This window comes from Siphateles boraxobius, unplaced genomic scaffold (genome assembly GCF_051911475.1).
Source record: "Siphateles boraxobius isolate OS27281-9 unplaced genomic scaffold, OSU_SipBor_1 53, whole genome shotgun sequence".
Classification (NCBI taxonomy): Eukaryota; Metazoa; Chordata; class Actinopteri; order Cypriniformes; family Leuciscidae; genus Siphateles; species Siphateles boraxobius.
The window spans coordinates 8,844,838-8,865,551 of NW_027509175.1; the positions used below are offsets into that span (position 1 = coordinate 8,844,838).

The window sequence follows — 20,714 nt, forward strand, 5'->3', positions numbered from 1 at the left end:
AGATACGTTTCAACTCTTGCAGGTAATCAGGAGACGGGGTGGCCTCCACTGTGGCTGCGTATTCACTTTTGAGTAATTTAATTAAAAAATCGGCAGATTTAGCTGAAAAAGTATAAGGCAGTTTCGATTCTAGCCGTACTACAGCCTCTGCATTAATAAATTCAACGGTGAGGTTTTTGTAAAGTGGACTCTCACGTTCAGTAACGGTAAACGACTGTTTAATTTCACCGTAACTACGTAAGTGATCAATGACTTCGTCATCTGCTTCGGTGTTTGTCACACCACTAATAATAACAGAATTAGCTACATTGATACCAGTTTTCTTATAGAAATCCATATTCTCACTTAATTACTATTGTTCCTATGTAAATAACCGGTAATTACACAATGACACACATTCACAATATCAGGCTCCTGGCTGGCTTGCCAAAGATGTAGCAGTTATAAGCTAGGCAGTTGACTGCGGATGCTATGTGGCAACAGAAGATAGATCGTCACTGAGCCTGGGTTGTGAATGAGTACACTCGAGTCATAGATTTTTGATTGTAGTGTGTGTATTCAATATAAAATAACCAAACAAACAACATGAACAAAATGTCGTCAATGACACATACAAAACACAATGCTACTTAAAGTTCAGTTCAATGGCAGGATGATATGCTGCCGATGAATCGGGAGAAAAAAACAGAAAGGAGAGGGGAAAATAAAAATAAAACCGCAATGTGTATCACGGCCGAGACAGAGTCTGGTCAGAAGTCAGTTAATTACTGGTTGAGCAATAATAATCCAGGTAGGGAAAGGTTCAGTCGCGGTGGATGTGTAGTCCGCTTATCCTACCACATATAGATCCGAGTTCTTTTGGCTCGCCATCTCGATTGGAGTCCTTGAGTTGGGACAGTCGAGAATTCATAAGTCCATAAATGAAGAATGGGGATTGATTGGTCCAGAAAAAAACCCTGACCTTTGAAATCGGAATGATTAACGCGGGGTTAATCCAGGTGCAGCCCAACGTCTAAACAGAGCGGAATCAGACAGGGCTCTGGTTGAGAAGCGGCAACAACGAGTATTCAAAGCTTGAATCGCTAAAGTTGAAGCACTTTGTAGGTTTGTTTAGGGACGCCCAACAGACCATGCCACAGCCACAGTGGAGACAGAGAGAAAGTGAACTCCGTGACGCGCAACTTTGAGGAAGTTGGGAGTTCGGGGAAACCGCAGGAAGTGGGCGGTCCGCCAAAATAAAAGACTTAACTAAATGCGGGTTACAAATACAAAACAGATAACTAGATCATATAAAATCAGAACAGATAACCATATCATACAATCTATATATGGATTGTTTGACTTAATGTGTGTCAAATGGACTCAACTCATTGCAATGTTCTAACCTATGTAATGACTGGAGCAGTTACTTATCAACTATCTGGCAAATTTCCTGCCAGGCAGTAGCATTGATTTGAACAAGGCGTTTAGTCACTGGCTTCGGCTCAGGAATGAGACCAAGATCATTGTCTGGTACGTACCAGATTACGTCATCCCGCATCGGCCAGAAGAACCGATTACTGCCTATACCTCTCGTTGTTTTAACAAGGACACAGCTGTCAGTTGCATCCACCTCCTGGATGATGCCTGGAAATGTATCTCCATCATTTATGATGACACACCAGTTTCCAGTCAGGCTGTCATTGATTTCTTCAATGCGCTGCAGGACATTGGTGGATTTGTTGTGCTGTGCTGGTGGGCCTTGTGAGAGGGCAACTGATCCTTCCTTCTGGAAGGTCACAACTTGCTGAACAAAGCAGCTACAGCCATTAGGATATATAAAGTTCTCAGTCCAAAAGCACAAATATGTCACGAGAACATGCAAATAGCGCACAAAAACAGCATATATATCATGTCCAAAGCTACGCCTTTAATTTCTCAGAGGTGGAAATGACATTTTAGCAGTTTTTATATTTAAGGTGGATCTATTAAGGTGAATTTTTTTGAGGGAGGTGGAAATGACGGAAAACCTGGGGACGGACTTATTTTATTCCAAAAATAGTATAAATTTGTGATATATATGGAATTTCGATGGTAGGATATTATTTTACTTGTCCTTAAAGGGATACTCCAGCTGTGGGAAGATGAATGTGTATTTAATAGTGATCATTTATATAGTAGAAATGTGAAATTATTTTTTAAATTGGAGCATTCTAGACTGAGAAAAGGCAGAAAATCTATTTTTTACTCATGTGGCTGAAAGACAACAACTCCCAGAATGCACTTGCTTTGCTGCCCTTACGAGGCCAGGCCACTCCCTAACCACGCCTACCGGTTACAGGCGGCAGTATCCGAAAAATTTCTCCACACATTCTCTAGGCTAATACATACTCTAGTAACAGTAAAGGTTTAAGGTTTATAAAAAGAACCACAGCCGATGGGATTTATAACTTTTATATTAACGTAAAATTAATATTAACACTTTTACACTCAAAGCTCTTCCAGAGCTTCAGCTCTTTCCTTATATTCATTCACAGTATTGTCAGTCAGGAGCTGGATATCTCCGTCTGATGTCCTGGACAACACAGGTGGGCAAAACGAGACGATAGTCTTTACCAAGTCGCTCGCCTTGCTGGAACCATTCCATAAAGTGACGATAGGCTGTTAGGCGATATTGTCTACAAAACAGTAAGCACAACGTTAGCAATGCGAACTATTTGCACACAGTATACTATCATAGATGTAAATATAACAACAATAGCTCAGCTGACTAACGTTACGAGGGAAGAACATTGTGATAATGCCGGGTGTCCAAACTCTGTACATTACGTCTTGGTAAAAAAAAGAAAAACAAACCAAATAACGTTACTCACTTTACACTAAGCCGTCCGTTTGTCCCTGCGGGCTTTGGCTGGCGTTTCCAATTTATCTCGTCCAGAAGAAAATGGGATCGTTGAAATTCGCGACAGTAATAGGACTCTCTATCTGTTTCCATAGGCGCACAGCGAGAGCACTGACAGCTCCAGTCCGCCCCAGCTGGAGTCTGGCCGGGCTCGAGTCAGGTCTTGCTCCCCTGCTGCAGCAGCTGCTCCGGCCGCATCTTGTTCCTCCATCTCCCGCAACTGTTCATCGCTGTATTGCGGCTCGTACAGGTAGCCGCGAGCATCAGATTCGCGCAACTGATCTTCGAAATCCCCTTCTGTCATTTCAACTTCTAAACTAACGTTACCTTCCGCTATCGTGATTAGCCCACTATACAAACTTTATACACAGAGCAAGAGCCTGTTAGCTTAGCTTCTACAGAAAGATGGCTGACAATATCTTACTTTCTGTGAGTGAGATCCCGCCCCATATGGGCGTAGTGAAAACATGCGGAACTAGCTACTAGTACTGGCTGTAGTTTTAAAGGGGGGGTGAAATGCTGTTTCATGCATAGTGAGTTTTTCACACTGTTAAAGAGTTGGATTCCCATGCTAAACATGGACAAAGTTTAAAAAATGAAGTTGTAAGTTTGATGGAGTAATTCTGTTCCAAAAATACTCCTTCCGGTTTGTCACAAGTTTCGGAAAGTTTTTTTCGAATACGGGCCTGTGTGACGTCAGAGTCGCCGGAATTTCCTTATACGGGTCTTAAGGGCACTTCTCCCGGAAGGGCGCGCGCATCTGTAGCCTAGTGCGTGCGAGAGTACGCCTATGCCCATCAGAGCGCTGGGCTCGGCTGCGCTGCAATTAAAAAAATGGCACCAAAAAAGTGTGTTTTTGGTTGCCAGGGCAAAACAACATTGCACAAATTTCCAAAGAACCCAGCGTTAAGGGACCTGTGGATGGATTTTGTTTTTCCAAAGCAGCAACGGAGTTGTGCAAGTGTTTTTGTTTGTTCCCTTCATTTCGACAGTAATAGTTTTATAAACAAGGCCCAGTTCAACGCCGGATTTGCAGATCGCCTAATACTCAAAGATGGAGCAGTCCCAACGATAAAGGTTCACGGTCGTGCGTTGGAACCGCAGGCGGTGAGTAAAACTGCTTCAAATGTCTGTGAGTTGTTAACTATCGGCGTGTAAGCACAGAAAGTAAACAACATGATCACATACAGTTAATGTATCTATGGAGCATGCGATGTATGGTGTGTGTTTAAATACATTTGTTTAGCTGGCCACTGTAGGTGTCAGTTTGTTTATTGTAAAAATAAATCATGTCCTCATAAACCAGTCTGTCTGTTTACAACACACAAATGTTGTAAAACTCGCGCATGACATGGTGTTCTAAAAACACTGCGCTCAAGTTCAAATCATTTCTATTTTTAAAAAAACGCTCGAGACCTTATGTTTTTCACCCATTTCACTGCCCATCTCACGTTTTTGTGAGCAAAAAACGCGTTCTGTATGAACGAGCCCTTATATTGTTTAGATCCTTGTTCTGCATGGGATTACTATTTGATTGTAGTCTCGCAAGGTTATTATTCTGAAAGTCATGTTGCCAGTAAAGAACCACATGGTATTTATTTATTTAATTATTTCTTTATATAATGTATGGCTGAATCTGATTGTTAGCCATGGTTTATTTTCGGATGTCACTCACAGCTTCCAGACGCTCTCAACGCAAAAGCTTCGCGCGCTCGTGTCGTGATTATTTAGCTCCGCCCACACGGTACGCCTCCACCCGCTCGGGTTTTTCCGGAAAGACTCGGTACAGCCTATCTTTCTTTTATAAATATAATAAAACTAAAGACTTTTTGGAGATATGAAGGATGCAATACTACTTTATAGGTACTCAAGATTAACATGAGATTGAGTGAAACTGAGCATTTCACCCCCCCTTTAAGCCTCTGGCCCAAAAATCCTCCGATGACGCAAAATGACGATTTTTGCGTCATTGGAGGATTTTTTCCACACTAAAAATACATAAATCTCTCATATCAGGGGGAAATGATGGGGGGAAGCAAGGTAATTCGAAAATACTACTGGTTTTATACTGATACAAAGCTTAATGCTAAATCCTGGAGTATCCCTTTAAGACAAACATGTTAAAAAATATTTTTAAATCAATCCTTTAATATAATTTTTTAACATTCAAAGAGGGCCAGTCTGGGTTAGGGACAAGCATAAAACTGCAAAATCTGCTAATAAACAGTCTTGCAAAAGAATTTAAAAGAAATCAGGGGTAGTTACTAGGATGTTGGAGCATGAACTTCATAATGACAATGTATTTGTGCATTTGTTTGTTTATTTATTTACAAAAAAGGCCGTGGACACAAAAGTGCCTGTAGTTAGAGAATCACCCATAAATAATTTAAACTAAATCCATAAAAAGATCCCATGTTGGGAACCCCTAAGCTTCTATGGAGTGCCAGCAGCCAGCCAGAAACCTTTAAGGTTCTATATAGAACCTTTTCTTCTAAGTGTGAATGGTGAAGGATGGTGGTGGCAGCATCATGCAGGTCAGTGTCGGAAGAAAAGCTGAATGCAACAAAATACAGAGATAATCTATATAACTCTATTCAAGAGCACTTTTAGATCATCAGACTGGGCTTAATGTCCACCTTCCAACAGGAAAACAGGGTTTAAAACAAAGTTTTATTTGATATTTATGAACAGTTGTCTACTTCTGATTGCTTGGATGGCAGAATGATAGCCAGTGATTAGTTGGCCGAAAGCACTAGTAAGCACTAGTATCTCATTAATTGTCCATGGATGATTAACATACTGTCCTTACACCAATAAAAAGAGTCTTAATTTTCCTTGTCTTTCAAATAATAACTTGTGTTGATCATATTTTCATTTTCATTTATTGATAAAGGCCATTTTCCTCCAATCTATCATTGGCAACATGAACAATCCGTTCAATTGCCTTTAGTATCAGAGCATCAATGTCATCCTCTGTGTCAATCTCTGCATGGTGGTTCTTCACTGGGAAGATGTTTGACAATGGCAAACCAATTTTGTCACTGCACATCTCCATCTGGACAGGAACAGAATGTTAAGTCAGAAAATTACATGTAGTTATTAGACAAAATCAGATCAACATGGGCAATATGTACTTACAATATGTAAAACTGAAACGATATAACATAACTTCTCTTTGATCTTCATGCTAGTGTAGATCTTCCTTAGATCCTTGTTGACCAGCGAACATCCTTCATCCACTTTGGTCATGACAACCACTTAAGGAATCCCTACAGCAAATGCAGAAGCAATATAAAGGTTCTAAAACAAGTTTTTTCTCTCAATACAATTGAGCACAATTGTGGCAGCTTGTTGAACATATCTACATAACGGACCAACATACATTATCTGGGTCAGATAAATAATTCATTAAGCCTCTCAACATGCCCTTTTTGCACTTGGCATTAAAATGCAGCCTGTATCTGGATCTTGTCCATCTACACAAAACACACACAAACTCAACCCACTTTATGCCCACTGCTCTCTTATATAATGTAATGTATGTGAACTCATGAATAGAAATCATAATCAGAGGTCAAATTCACCCTTATCACTGATTCTCTGGCAGATAATCTACTTGTCAATAAGTTTATCATCTGTGAATTGCATTGTATCTGCGGCTATGACGTACAACAGGCAGGAAGCCTGATCGGAGAGGTTAGGGTCACTGGTGTAATGTTGATCCTTATGAGTGAGTGCCTGCTCCCAGGCCCGGGTTGGGTAACTGGGAGAATCGGGCGAATTCCCGGTGGGCCGCTTCACTTTTGGGCCGGTTGAGGATTATTTTTTTTTTACATTTGTCACGTTAGTCCAGGGGTCTCCAACACGTCGCTCGCGAGCTACCAGTAGCTGCTCGTGGCCTGATTGAAGGTAGCTCACCATAATTGAAGCGACATGCTCATTTTTTCCAGGCGCAGCGAGATGAAAAAATCCATTAGCTACTAAAACTTCTTTGTCATTGTGGAGAGCGCAGTGCATGGTTGTATAGCAACGATAGACGCCACAGGAATATCGGACCTAATTTTACTATTAAAAATAAAAGATAAGTTAATGTGCAATGTAAACGTCAGTAATGTATCTTTTTTTTACTCATTATTTTTATAAAAATAATTTAAAGGCTGAAATATCTTTTTTGTCAAAACTTTATTTGAACTTGTAGGCTACATGTTAGTAGACTCCTTTAAAATCTGGCCATCATTTTTTTCATCATTTGGTCATCATTTTTTATGCTTTTATTTTAGTGTTTATGTAAACAAAAAATGCATATTAATGCTAATTATATTTGTTATTTGCTGGTTTTCGACTTGGTGAATTGATTTTATTGTGTAGTATTAAAAAGTACAATTTTCTTTAAAATAAAAAATAATCTCTGATTAAATTTTTTTCTCTGACATTTAGAGGATACCAGAGTAAACAATATGAATTAAAGTTATTTAATGTAAGAAAGAGCAGTATGCTTTTGTTAATTTATCAACCTATCCTTGTGGAATAGTGGAATATTTTTGTTAACTTCTCAGCTTAAGTTAGTAATTATTATTTAACCTTTACATTATTTGTTGAACCATTGTATTAATAAAAACTACACAATAGTAAGAGCTGAACTGTTGCTTTTATTCCTCCAATTTCCACCACCATGGAAAAAGTGGGCTGGTCTTAGGCCTGAAACTCCCGGACTGAAAAGTGGCGCCACTCCGGCCCTGCCTGCCCCTCATTGAACTAAGATTGGAAATAAGAAATATATGTTAAACGGCAAACCTATTGCACACACATAAACTGTATGTTGATGTCGAAATGTTATTATCACAATATAGGTGTTTATTACTTTTTTAGCCATCCTTCACATGGCCAAATACAGTGACTACGTTTACATGCAGCCAATATTTGGGTTATGGTCGGGTTAAGGTCACTATTCGGATTTCTGAAACATTAGGAATAACCCGTTTACATGCGTGAGCAGAGAGAGTTTCTCCTCTATACATGGAATTGCAATATCCCGATGTAAAAGGCGACGCACGAGTAGCGTCTGGACGTACGGACAACCTTAAGATGCAATATGTGTCATTTCCGATTCTTCTTCCTGTATCCAAAGACAACAACAACAGCAGCAGCACGCGGATAATGAATAGTTCGGGGGAGGTGGCGATCGCCTTTGTTTGCGCTTTGGTGCAGGTACTGACCTCGCTCCAAATGTATGCCGTGCTGCGTCTCGCCATGTTTACTTCCGGTATACTGCACGCGGGTTTTTGTATGCGCCGAGAAGTTCCTCTACTCAAAAGACCAAGATTCCTTGCGAATAGAACATAAGCAGAACACAAATCATTATGGGGATATGCCGATACGCGTTTACATGACCAAAAATTTGGGTTAGAAAAGGGGTACCCCAGTGTGATGGCTATCTTAATGGTTCGCAATTACTGACTTAAACTAAGCTTACTTCTCTTATTATAACCACATAGTATGAACGACATAAGACAGTTTTACGCGTTGAGTTGGCATCGGAGAGAACCAACGACGGTAAAACAACCGTGTTGCTCCGCCGTCCACACTCGTTTAATGATTTCTTTCCTTACAGCTTCAAAATAAGAGTCCCAATACAACTTTGCATCAATATACCAGAATAAACACAAAATATAACAATAACAAATATTAATAACATAAACAAACTTTCTACTAATAAATGGCGCTTACATTCCGGCCCCTAATTGTTAATTCTACAAAATAACAATTACATCTTTAATATTAAAGCGTCATTTCTCTCAAAATTAAGGATTCATCAACTGAACAAGCAAAAACTTGTACTTAACCTTCTTAACCTTAACAGCATATTTCAAATCTGCATTCAATTGAACTCAAAAATGCACTTTTAGCATGTATCAACATCTTGCCTTATACTTAGTTTACTCATCCATCTCAAGCAACACACATAATTTATGTATTGGCCTTTCCAAAATGCTAGACTTAGTTTTGACAAATACACGTCTCACAAATCCCTTTGAATCAAAAAGTGTCCGTTCAACCTTTCCCATCAACCAGGAACTTCTTGGAGCACTGTCATCAACTATAAGGACAACATCTCCTGGTTTCAGATTTCTCCTTGTTACGGTCCACTTTTGCCTCTCTTGCAACAGTGGCAAATACTCTTTAGACCACCGCTTCCAGAAGATATCAGACAGGTACTGCACCTGTTTCCACCTCCTCTTGCCATACAAGTCCGCCCTGTCAAACAGTCCTGGTGGCAGCACAGGTTGGCCTTTAAGGAGAAGCAAATGATTAGGTGAGAGTGCCTCCAAATCATTTGGGTCACTTGACACTCGTGTTATTGGCCTGCCATTAACAATTGCTTCGACTTCACACATCAATGTATGAAGACATTCGTCGTCGAGAGGCTGCTCTTTCAGAATGTGGTTGAGGATTTTTCTCACAGAGCGTATTTGCCTCTCCCAGATGCCGCCAAAATGTGAGCCTGTTGGCGGGTTGAACATCCAGGTAATGCCCTTTTGTATAAACATTTCTGAGATGGCTGAGTGATTCCATATGTGAATTGCTTCACGCATTTCTTTCTCTGCTCCCACCAGATTCGTTCCATTGTCTGATCTCACAACAGACACTTGACCTCTCCTAGCAACAAATCTCCTGAATGCGTTTATGCATGAATCCGTTTCAAGTGTGTTGGCAACTTCAATGTGAATTGCTCGAACAGTGAGACAGGTGAACAATACACCATACCTTTTTACTGTACTTCGCCCACGTTTCACTTCGAAGGGTCCAAAATAGTCTATGCCTACATTAGTGAATGGTGGCTTGTCAGGCGTTAGGCGATCTGGTGGCAAATTTGCCATCCTCTGTTCTCCAGGTTTTGCTGAAATCCTTTTACATGGTACACACTTCAACAATATTTTCCTAACAGCAGAGTTTGCTTGCGGGATCCAGAATCTCTCTCTCAGCCGGGATAGCATGTAATTTCTCCCACAATGTCCTGTTTCTTTGTGAATATGTCTGAGGATCAACGTGGAGACATGGTGATCTTTAGGAAGTATCACAGGATGTTTAGCATCTGTAGGCAGTGCAGACTGAAGCAATCTTCCACCAACACGTAAAATCCCGTCTTGTACAACAGGATCAAGCTTGACAATGTGACTGCTTCCTTTGAGTTTGTCACCTCTCTGAAGAGCCTTAAGTTCATCACTAAAACATTGATTTTGACAAAACCTGATAATCTCAACTTCTGCCATAACAACATCCTCAGTGGTGAGCAAAGACCCCTTGACAGTTAACTTGAACTGTTGCATTTTGTGTGTAACGATTTCAGTTTTCTTCTCAGGACTTAAATGATGACTTAATTGTGACGTGATAAGCTTGCGGTGTACGCTCAAATTTTGAAGCAGTTTTTTAACCTTCATCATCCATGAAACTGCCCTTTTTAAACAATGCCACTTTGAATGATAACAGATTAACTTGTTAAGTGAATTCTCATGCAGGTTGGTGGCAGTTACACACACTGATTTCTTCACTTCAGCATCATCTTTCTGTATGTCTTTCATGTCTGGTGAAACTGGCCAGTGCTTCCTGTCTTTTGTCAAAAACTCTGGCCCACCAATCCAATTTTGACACATTTTGAATGTTTCTGCAGGCATTCCTCGTGACGCATGGTCAGCGGGATTCAACTCTGTATTAACATACATCCACTGACTTGGCTCTGTGTTGTCTCTAATGAGTGACACTCGGTTTGCAACAAATGTTTTAAATCTCAGATTTTCACTGGCGATGTACTTCAAAACTGTAGTGCTATCACACCAAACCACAGATTCTTCAAGCTGCATGTGCAGCTCCTTTCTCATGAGTCGATCCATTTTCACAGCAACAGCAGCCGCTGTTAGCTCCAGCCTCGGAATTGTTGTTTGTTTCAACGGTGCCACTCTGGACTTGCCGATGATGAACGAACAGTGAACTTCTCCGTCTTCATTTGTCATACGAAGGTAGGAAACAACTCCATAACCTTTCTCACTCGCGTCTGTGAAATGATGCAACTGAGCAGATGTCACAGCTCCAAAGCCAGTCGGTTTCAGACATCTACTCACAGTGAAACCATGAAGCTTTGTTAGGTCAGAAAGCCACAACAATATCCTTTGAGCCAGTTCTGCAGGGATGTCTTCATCCCAGGTGATTTTCATGCTACACAGCTTCTGCAAGATCATCTTTGCTGGAAGAATGACAGGAGACAGAAACCCTAAAGGATCATATATCGCACTTACAAATGAGAGGATACCTCGTCTTGTCTGTGGTGTTGGTTTTGCATTTATCCTGATCTTAAATACGTCTGACTCACTACACCAGGTCACTCCTAGTACTCGCTCCTCAGGTAATGCATCATGACTAAGATCCAAGTCTTTGACCTCTTTAGCCCTTTCTGGTTCAGGAATAGAAGCAAGAACAACTCTGCTGTTACTCATCCACTTAGTTAAGTGAAATCCTCCGCTCTCACACAGTGCTATCAAGTCCCTGACCATAGCACATGCTTGGATTTCATCTGACACTGACAACAGACAATCGTCTACATAGAAATTGTTCAACACTGCTGCAACTGCAGCGGGAGCCATGTTTCCCTTAGCATCTTCAGCCGTCTTCCTCAGCGCGAAGTTTGCACAGCTGGGGGAGGATGTGGCCCCAAATAAATGAACCATCATTTTGTATTCTTGCAGAGGTTTCGTCAAGTTTCCTTCCGGCCACCAGAGGAAGCGCAGCAGGTCACTATCCTCAGATGGTACACGTACTTGATGGTACATAGCTTCTATGTCTGACATTAAAGCTACATGATCTTGCCTGAATCGTGTTAAAACCCCGATTAGTGAGTTAGTTAAATCTGGACCCTGAAGAAGCTCTCCATTTAGTGACTTGCCTTGATATGATGCTGCACAGTCAAAAACTACACGGAGCTTTCCTTTTTGGGGATGGTAAACCCCATGATGGGGTATATACCAGACCCTCCCATTGTCAGACTGGGTCTCTTCATCTGGTACCGGGACTGCATAGCCTTTGTTCAACAGGTCAGACATGAAGCTTTGATATTCACTGTGAAACTCTTTGTTTTTAACAAGTTTTCTTTTCAGGTTTTCTGCTCTCTGCACAACTACACTGCGGTTGTTAGGCATCTTGACGTATCTGTTTTTCAAGGGAAGTCCTATGGTATGGTGACCATCAACTCTCTTTGCTGTTTCACTAACACAGTCCATAAACTGAACATCTTCTCTTGACATTTCCTGTTTTTCCTCACTGGCCTTCTCAGGGAAATCATGATTAAACTGCTGTACCAACAGGTTCTCCACATCAGCAATAGAAATGCGATTCACAGAAACACTGGGAAAACTTTCAGATGCAGTGTTGCAACTGTCTCTCCTGAGAGGACCATTGATGACCCAACCCAGGATTGTTCGAACTGCATATGGACCATTATCCTCACTGTGAATTACTTCCCATGGTTCCATAGCCTTGTATACATCACATCCTATTAAAAGTCCAATGTCTGCATCTATGTGTGGAAGCTGGATTCCTTGCAAATGTGGCCAGTTTTCCAAATCTTCTGGCACTGGAATGCTCTCTTTGGACACAGGAATATCTTTGTGGGTGTAGATCTCAGGTATGTCAATGTAAATGTTCTCTTTCAAACCACACACCTCTAGTCCTTTAATATGGTAGCTTGACTCCAACTTTTCTTGTCCCATTGTGCGAAGCAGGATTTGAGTTTTCTTGCCTTCCATGTTGAGCTGTCTCATCAAGCTCTCCGTGCAGAAAGTGGCTTGACTTCCACTATCCATGAATGCATAAGTCTTAATGATCTTACTGCTCTTCTTTGATTTGACACACACAGGTACAATCGACAGCACACAACTGTCTTTTCCGGCCCCAGTAGCTCCACAAACTCCACCTGAAGTGTGCGCTATTGCACCAGTCTCTGTTTTTTCAGCAGTGCCTTTCTGCCTGCTTTCTGCAGCTTCATCATCCTTTTCTTTTGAGAAGTGGAGCATGCTTGGATGTTTCTTAGAACAATATTCACATGTGGCTCTTTTCTTACAGTCTTTACTCAGGTGTCCTTGTGTCAAGCATTCAAAACACAAACCTTTTCCTTTAAGAAACTCTAACCTTTCTTTGTATGGCTGGTTTCTGATTTTGTGACATTCTGCTAGTGTGTGTTGTTTTTCACAAAATACACAAGGCTTCTGGCAGGCACTGATGTTTCCACGAAATGAGTTTCTTCCATTATCTGGCGGCCTTTCGATTTCTGTGTGTGCAACACTTGTAGCAAACGCACTCCCCTTTGGCCTTGATGATTTTGTCGCTTTCACATTTACATAATATTTTCCCTTATCTTCAGCATCCTTTATGTCACCGAAAACAGGATCCACAGCTATTCTAGCTTGTCTGTTTATGAACATGACTAAATCTGAAAACTTTGCTCTTGTGCCACGTTTCTCTTGAATGTCAAATGCAGAAACTCTCCACATTTCTCTCATTTTGTACGGTAACTTGGAAACAATGTTTCTGAGGTTATTGGGACTGTCCATTTCTGTAAGTTGAGTAATGTCTTGCATGGCGTTGTTACATCCAGTGAGGAACAAAGAGTAACTCTGGAGGGCCTTACCGTCATCTGATTTTATTTGTGGCCAGCTGAATGCTCTATTCATATAGGCAGTTGCAATTTTTAGTTCATTGCCATAGTGATAAGTGAGCAACTTCCTCGCCTCACTATAACCTTGATGCTGACTCATATGCTGGCAACTTCTGACTAAATCCCTGGGTTCCCCTCTGGTAAACTGCTCTAAGTAATATAACCTGTCACTGTCATTATCAGCTTTGTCATGAATGGTATGATCAAAGGCTCTTATGAAAGCTTTGAACTCAAGTGGGTCACCACTGAAAAGAGGCACGTCTCTCTGTGCCAAATGTGACAGTCTTTGCTGTTTGACTAACATCTCAGTTATGTTGTTTTGTTTCAACATTACTTCACACAGATCTACTGGACTTCTGTTACCATGAGAGTGTGTGTCAGTTTCATGCTTCACTTGAAGATCATTTACCATAGGTCGTGGCTGATGTAGCTGTGGCATTCCTGATAAGACAGTCTCAGGATGAATACGTGCATCACCTTTGCAGTTGTCATACTCACTGTTTTCCAAAACTTGTATTTTTGCTGTAGAAGCAGCTATAGCTGTCTCAAGTTCAAGCTGTTCCTTCTTTGCCTTTAATTTGCATTCTTCGATGTCTAACGCCTGCCTCTGTGTTAGTGATGCTGCACGTGCAAGTAAGGCAGCACGTTCTGCTTGTTCTTTCTGTCGCACCGATGATATCGATGATGCTTTGGATGATCTAGAAGAGCGGCTACTGGCTGAGCTCGTTGTGCTTTTGACTGAAGACTTCTTCTCCGCTGGTGTGGCAGCCACAGACACGCTGTCATCCGGACTTACATCCTCCTGATGTTGTTGCCTTGATGTAGCTGTCCAAGTTTTAACATCAGCTATGAAAACGTTGAACTGTTCCATTTTTGGCTTGAACCAGTACATCTGATCAGCATCATGTTCATCATCAGGTAACAGCAACAGTACATCATCATTTGAATGAGCAAACTCTTCTAGCAGTTTTGAAAATTCATTTAAATGTTCATCAACAATGTCTGGATTTTCATTATCTTTCATTAGTCTTTCAATCTTGTTCCTTTTTGATGTTAACTGTGACAACTTTGATCGTCTTGCACCTAAAAGCCTGCTCACCTTTTCTGACAGACCTTTTTCGGTGTACTTTGGCACCCTCTTGTGGCTGCTCTGGCTGCAGCAGCTCTGAGCTCTTGACTCTGCATCGTGTGAATCATCCGCCATTATGGTCGTAAAAAACAACTTCTTGTTCGACAAATGTTCATAAATGATGGTCTATGACATAAAGCTCACAGTCTTTCGTAATGAATGTCATCTCATGAAGACCAAAACATTCTAATCGTATTATTCTCACAAGAAGTTGAGCAGCACCCTCATTTTGGCACACGTCTGAGTCATAACAGCATTCTTTACTTTTTCACGACTCTTGTCTTCATGTTTAATTCTTGACTTCATTCTTGCAGTTCTTTTAGGCACTTATCTGCAGCTTTACTCTTGTTCAGGATCTCTCTGTTCTTGGGAAGTCGGGTGGCTCTCGCGACGCGTTGTCATCGCCGTCGTCTTGTTGTAGAGCCTGGTTGTTTTACTTATGTAATGGCTATCTTAATGGTTCGCAATTACTGACTTAAACTAAGCTTACTTCTCTTATTATAACCACATAGTATGAACGACATAAGACAGTTTTACGCGTTGAGTTGGCATCGGAGAGAACCAACGACGGTAAAACAACCGTGTTGCTCCGCCGTCCACACTCGTTTAATGATTTCTTTCCTTACAGCTTCAAAATAAGAGTCCCAATACAACTTTGCATCAATATACCAGAATAAACACAAAATATAACAATAACAAATATTAATAACATAAACAAACTTTCTACTAATAAATGGCGCTTACACCCAGGTATCACATCTGGGTTTTTAAAATCCGGGATATGAGCATATTCGTGTTTTTGCGGTGTTTACATGGCCGTGCGTGACCGGGTTATTGCTAATATCCCGGTTTTGAACGGGTTATTGGCTGCATGTAAACGTAGTCAGTGTTGATGATGTCCTCTGTTTGTGACCCAGCCAACACATTAGATTCTAAGCACATTATGTCCTTGAAGACGCAAAGATTGAAGGGCAAAGATTGTTTCCCACTTTTGATGGTGAATCCTTTGAGGTACAAATGAATACCAAATATATCAGCCGGATCTCATGAAAGTGCGTATCTATACCATGAATTGTATTTCTCGTGCCATTTATACACCAAAACAAATTTTTTTGCGTGCATATGATACGCACTTTATGGCGTGTAATACGCACACACTCCACATCCGTAATCCTAACCAAGGGGTTTACAGTGCGTACAGGGCACGTATGCACTTTTTTTAAAAGAAAAAAAAAAGTTCATTTAATAAAATAAAGTTTATATGCAGGTTTCACACCCGGTTTGAGGTGGAATTGTCTGCTTTTTTATTTTCTATTGTTTCTTGCATATAGATCATTAGCAATAGTACATTGAAATTCATGGAAATGTAAGGCCTATATATATACTGTATATATATGGAGAAACCATTGAGAAAATATGGTGATATATATACAAACACAGGTGATATATATAGACACACACACACACACACACTCGCACTCGCACACACACACACACACACACACACACACACACACACACACACACACACACACACACACACACACACACACACACACAGTGGTGGAAAGAGTACTGAAAAAACATACTCAAGTAAAAGTACCATTACATTCCAAAAAATGTAGTGTGAGTAGAGTAAAAAGTACTTCTCCAAAAAACTACTTGAGTAAGAGTAAAAAAGTAGCTTATTTAAAAGTACTCATGAGTAGCGAGTAGTGAGTACTGAGCTGGGGATTCTACCCCTTATAATAAACACTGTGCACTACAATTTATAAATTAAAGAAAATTTGCACATACACATTATATTTTGTTCTTTGTCAGAAAGATTGAAGAATATCTATCATCCATCTTTTTAAAATGCACCAAATCAGTACGCTCATCACCATTTAAATCATATTATTTGGGGGGGGGGGGGGGGGGGGGGGGGTGTAAGGCATTTAAAATTAGGCGAAAGGCCACTAGGCCTGAGCATGCTATTGAATAAAATATCAATATTCATAACTTTGCAGAGAATTCAAAAACCTTTAGAAACTCATATGATAGTTCAGCATCACACACCATGGGATGGGTTAAATAGAGAGATTAAAAAAATACCCAATTTCTCTCCAAAACGGTACTAATGTTAGTGTTTTGATAAATGAGAATCACTAATATTATCCGATTACCACACATAATGCACTGAAAAAGGCTAAGATAGAGAGCTAACACTAATTACACACTTTAATTCCATGCTATTAAATATGTTACAATTTAAACGTAAATGCACATTGTTCTAGAAGGGTGGCATCATCCCTTACAGAGCTCAAGCTCAGTCATATTCCCACTACAAACACAACACAACTATGAAGTACCTTATTGGTATTACACCACAGGGCTCAATTTCATTCATTTCCAAGGGATGGGGGGGGGGGGGGGGGTGCATCAGTGATAAGCACATAACTGATAACTGTGGGATTCTGGACAAACTGTTACCTGGGGATTTGGTGTTGGCTGATCGCGGCTTTGACATACAGGACAGTGTGGGACTTATGTGTGCCGAGGTAAAGATCCCTGCTTTCACAAAAGGACGCTGTCAGCTGGATGCAAGAGATGTGGAGAGCACAAGAAAAATTGCCCACCTCCGAATTCATGTGGAAAGGGTGATTGGAACCGTCCGCAACAAGTACACTATTTTGTCACAAAAAGTATTTCACATGGTTTTCAAGTATTTCACCGATTCACATGGTGTTGCCATGCAAGGATGAAGACATGACATTCCTTGATAAGATTGTGTCTGTATGTTGTGTTCTCACAAACATGAGCCCTAGTGTTGTGCTGAAATAAATGTGCATTAAATACAGCCATAAGTGTCTGTTTCATCCATACCCACAATCTTCACAATAAACATACTAAGATGCATGTGTCTTATAAACCAGAAGCAATAACAGTATGATGTGCAAAAGCAAGAAGTGTCACAATCAGATGTTTTTCAGTGTTTATTTGCAAGTAGTGCAACCTGAGAACACAGAACGGTGCAGTGTAGTTGGAATGCTTCAAGATAAAAGGTTACAAATAAAAAATGGACACCGATTTCTTATTTTATAATTTCTTATATAACAATAATAAATACACATTTTTTATAAATTCTTTCAATACTATAAATACTACTCAAAAAAGTACAATTTCTGAAAAAAACTACTTAATTACAGTAACGTGAGTATTTGTAATTCGTTACTTCACACCCCTGCACGCACGCACACACACACACACACACACACACACGTACGTACACGTACACACACACATACACACACGTGCGTACACTCACACGTACGTACACTCACACACACACGTACACTCACACGTACGTACACTCACACACGTACACTATCGAAAGCCAAATGGTTCAGAATTCGTGTGCATTTGATCGGCGTATAAATATTAAAACGCCGTCTTCATAACGCCGCCAGGCGTTAAATAAGCGCCGTCAGGCGATAAGTTAACGTCACACGCCGCCACGCGTTAAAATAACGCCACTCGCCGATAGATGTTAAATTGACGCCACACGCCACTCAAAATGCAGATTTATGAGCTCATCTACATGGCCCCTCCTCTTCTGAGTTTGAGGACCCTACGGCAAGTCGGAGAGGACAATCCAGTGTGGAAGAGCGCGAAAATGGCAAGGAGAGAATTTGTTTCGCGGTGTAAACACACTGTAAATGAATGTGAAGTGTAAATGTAAATTAATTTTGTTAAAGAAAAAAATAATAAAATAAAAAAAAGGTCTAGTTTAAGATCCGGCGCAGCACCGGATGTAGTCTGGCTCGTACCCCCGTTATCTGAGCCCAGAAAAATGTCTGATCCAAATCATTTTAGAAGACGTCTAACTACGATTAGGGATCGCATAAATGCCCAGCTCGATAGTTTGCTGGAAACATCGCCACAAGGGCATGGGGAACACAGTCTCGTAGACAGGTAAGGAACAGAGTGTCCTGCAGAGTTTACCTCCAACCCCACTGAAACACACCTGGACCAGCTAGACACCACTTCCAGGCAGGTGTCTTGACAGGTTGGAGCTAAACTCTGCAGGACAGTGACCCTCCAGGACTGACTCGTATGCAGGTAAAAGAGTAGTAAACTCGAGAGCATGTAGAGGTGAATTTGAGAACTTGTAAGTTATGCTAAAATTTATTCGTAGCCTACTGCTCAGATGTGAAAACCTTTAAAATCAAAATCTGAAATTGAATGTTGAGATTTGCACTCGCAGACAATTGTCACAGACATGCATTTCTGTTCTGAATTTTAAATTATTATAAGACGTACAGTATAAACTGCTAATTCCAAAACAGGTCATTGTGCTATAAAATAAACCAATAAGCCCTACGAAGCCGTGATTTACAGTGAATTTAGAACAGGGGCGTTGTTCTAAATTTGGAACGGTGCAGATTTATGGAGCCCATCCCCTAGAAATATTTTGCATGGTTCTTTATAACTTCACAAAACCGTTATACACTTTCTTTTTAAAAGCCAAATACCACTTTCTTTTCTAAAGTATTAATTGAATTACATGTTTGTATTTTAATTATAATGTATTTCATTTGTAATGATCTCAGCTTGAGCACCCGTCCCGCTTTGCGTTGTAGCCTACCGCACAGCATTTTCACCGCTTGTCCCGCACTTCGCATATTGAGAAAATGACCCGCATTTTCATCAGTCTGTTGGTTTTTAATGATCATATTAAGAAATCGTACATGCGTTCTTTTTCCTTTTTAAGAAAGCATTTTATTTATTCTTTTTGCGGCTGTACTGAAGATAATGGGTAGACGCTCAGTCTAGGTGCTAGTTCTGGGTTTATCACCAAGTTCACTCAGGTGTGTCGGCCAGAACACCACTTAAGGCCAAATGTTCCAGAGTATGAAATAAAGAGCGGAGAAATAGTTCTGATTCTGTTTCTTTATTCCTCTTTCTTGTGTGAGTGAGTTTGAGGGTGAGTGTAATTATGAGTGTGGTTTCTATAAAGAGAGAAACATATTACAAATGAATAAATCAAACATATGCATACACTCATTCCTCTCTAAGCACTAATATACATTACTAAACAAAGCAAACAATAGTCAGTATATATAACTATACAGTATATCTCTTAAACTCTAATACTGTAAGCATAATGTAAAGATTCAAACACTTATTATAAAGGATCCTCAGATTTTCTATCATAGGTTACATTCCCACATAGAAAGCACTTACTGTCATCTATGATAATCCACTTTATAGCTTCAACTAACTAAACAGCTGGATGGTTTTATTATGAAAAAACCCCGTACTGAATGCTATAGCAGTTCCGCATCACAATCCGTACACGAAAACTCGCTTCCGGGCACGTAAAAACGTCAGAGCAACCCTTAACGGATTAGACCAATGAACTTTTGATATGTCATTTACTGGGGGAGGGTCTTATCTTCGTTTCTTAGCTTTGATTGGTTCATTTTTGGCCTATGAAATGCTCATAAATGGCGATTTGCTGAGGCGGCGCTGGGTGGGGAACTATGTTACGCGTCACAAGATTCCGTACAGTCATTGTTGGGAGCGTAACATGAAACCGTACAACGGGCCATCATGATTTCGACGACGTGAAGGTATCGTTTATATATAAATTTATGTGAATTACCTTAACTTTTGCTGTTTGTTACTTTATATGCTATGTATATTATCTGTTGTCAGGCCGAAATAACCGATTTGGATGTGTATTTAGTTTCAGTATAAACTTCACGTGTTTTCAACGGTGTGTAGGTAGCAGCTAGCTGCTAATGTTTTATTTGATAAGCTTCTTAGCTTCTGCTGTTCATTATTTGATAGGCTGTGTGTATTATGAAAGCTTGTATCCTCCACCAAAAGTCCTTCATTTAGATCATCATTTAGTTTCAGTATGCTACTTTTTTTTTAATCACTGAGGTCAATAACGGTCACTGTATCAAACATGGCTTTAGGTTTTAGGAAACTGTGTGCTACAAGAAAACACTGAT

General features: G+C 40.3%; 1 pseudogene; it reads right to left on the reverse strand.

Moving 5' to 3' along the window:
• Window positions 1–5,762: 5,762 nt before the first annotated feature.
• Window positions 5,763–17,342, reverse strand: LOC143713993 (interferon-induced protein 44-like; annotated as a pseudogene).
• Between the last annotated feature and the right edge of the window lie 3,372 nt (window positions 17,343–20,714).